Genomic DNA, 2,743 nt, shown 5'->3' with positions numbered 1-2,743 from the left:
TTAAATAAACACAAAATCAAGGTTATCAGAAATAGACTAATAGCATAAGTACACATGATACACACTCTCAGCTATGGCATACAAATTGAATGAAAGATGGCAAATGAGAGCCACCTTCTGTTTTTACTCATCATCTCAGTAATTGGAATGGTTGAAATATCATAAAGAAGAATTCATTCAGCTGAAATCCATTTGCTAAGTAAGACTCTAAATGCTTATTATGGAAGTGAAATGTTTTATTTTCCCTTAAAAAAATAAATAATTCATGGATTTACTAAGTCATATTCTCTTAGCCTTCTTTAAAATAAAAGTAATACATGTTAATTCCTAAGAATACACGAAATATGGAAAAGAGTAGAGAAACAACTTTGAAAATCAGCTGTAGTCAAATAACATACAGATATGCATTTTAATATAAAAGTTTGGAGCATTTCATTTATCAATTGTGGTAAGTATATATATAAAGGAACATTTGCCATTTCAACATTTTTTACATATACTATTCAGCGACATTGATTACACTCATCATGTTGTACAGCCATCACCACTATCCATTTTCAAATGTTTCCATCACCCTTAACAGAAGTTCAGTCTCCTCTAAGCAATGTCTCTCCCCCGCCCCCATCCCTGGTAACTGCTAATAAACTTTGATCTTTATACATTTGCCTATTCTAGGCATTTCATATAAGTGGGATCATACAATATTTGTTGTTTTGTGACACAGACTTATTTCACTCGGCCCAATGTTTTCAAAGTGTATCCACGTTGTAGTACGTATGAGAACTTCATTTCTTTTTATGAAGAAGTAATATTCTATTGCATGTATGAACCATATTTTGTTATCCATTAATCTGTCAGAGAACATTTGGGTTGTTTCCATTTTTTGGCTTTTGTGAATAGTGCTACATTGAACATTGGCGTACGTGTATCTGTTTTGTTCCTGCTTTCAATACTTTTCAGTATATACCTAAGTGTTGCTGGAATCTATGTTTAACTTTTTGAGGAACCTCCAAACTATTTTCCACAGAAGGGTACCATTTTACACTCCCATCAGCAATAGAGTAGGATTCAGGTTTCTCCACATCCTCATCAACACCTATTGTTTTCCATTTTTTGCTTGTTTGTTTTGTTTTGTTTTATCACAGCCATCTTAAAAAAAAAAAAATGCCATTGAGTGGACTCTGACACATAGCGACCCTATAGGACAGAGTAGAACAGCCCTATAGGGTTTCCAAGGCTATAATCTTTATGGAAGTGGGCTGATACATCTTTCTCCATTGGAGCGGCTGGTGGTTTCGAACCACTGACCATTTGATTAGCAGCTGAGCACTTTAACCACTGTGGCACCAGGGCTCATTCTTAGTGTGGATGAAATGATATCTCATTGTGGTTTTAATTTGCATTTCTTTTATAACAAATGATGTTAAGCATCTTTTCACGTGATTGTTGGCCATTTGTGTTTCTTCTTTGGTGAAATGTTTTCTTTGCTCATTTTTTAAATAATTTTATTTGTTGTTGTTGAGAATATACACAACAGAACATACACCAGTTCAACAATTTCTACGTGTACAATTAAGTGACATTGATTACGTTCTTCAAGTTGCACAACCAGTCTCACCTTCCTTTTCTGAATTATTCCTCTCCCATTAACATAAACTCACTGCCCCTTATGTTTCCTGTCTAATCTTTACGTTACTATTATTGTCAATTTGATTTCACATAGTTCTTAAAAGGGCACACTTTTTTTATTGTTTGTATTTTTGTTGTTAAAGTATAGGAATTCTTTGTGTATTCTAGATGTTAAACCCTTATTAAATACATAAAACCAAACAAAAAACCAAACGCGTTGCTGTCAAGTCGATTCCGACTCATAGCGACCCTGTACGACAGAGTAGAACTGCCCCATAGGGTTTCCAAGTGGATTCAAACTGCCAACCTTATGATTAGCAGCCAAACTCTTAACCACTATGCAACCAAGGTTTCCATGTTTTCCCAATCTATAGGTTGTCTCTTTATTTTGTTTATACAGTCCTTTGACGAATTTTTTTTTTTAATTTCGATGAAGGCCCATTTGTCTATTTCACCTTTTGTTGCTCATGCTTTTGGTATCACATTTAAGAATTCATTGTTAAATATAAGTCCTGAAGCATTACTCCTATGTTTTCTTCTAAGAGTTTCATGGTTTTAGTTTTAAATTTAGTTCTTTGATCCATTTTGAGTTGATAACCTCAATGGAGTGAAATTATAAATTAATAACAGAAGGAAAGCTGGAAAAAAATATACAAATATGTGGAAATTAAACAACACACATATAAACAACCAATGAGTCAAGAGAGAAATCAAGAGTGAAATCAGAAAATATTTAGAGTCAAATAAAAATGAAAGCACAGCATACCAAAACATATGGGACACAGTAAGTGAAGTGCTTAGGGAGTAAATCATAATGGTAAATTCCTACATTGAAAACAAAAGATATAAAATCAGTAACCTAATTCTACAATTTGAGGAATGGGAAAAAGAGAGCAAACCAAGCCCAAAGCTACCAAAGGAGGGAAATAACAAAGATCATAGTGGAGATAAGTGAAACAGAGCATAGAAAAAACAATAGAGAGAATCAATGAAACCAGAAGTTGATTTTTTAAAAAGATCAATAAAATTGATAAAATTCTAGCCAGACAAACCTCTGGACTGACAAAGAAAAAAGAGATAAGATGCTAATATCTAAAATTAAAAATGAAAATGG

Source organism: Trichechus manatus, unplaced genomic scaffold, assembly GCF_000243295.1.
Source record: "Trichechus manatus latirostris isolate Lorelei unplaced genomic scaffold, TriManLat1.0 scaffold00347, whole genome shotgun sequence".
NCBI classification, from domain to species: Eukaryota; Metazoa; Chordata; class Mammalia; order Sirenia; family Trichechidae; genus Trichechus; species Trichechus manatus.
Note: the sequence above shows the minus strand (reverse complement) of the source record.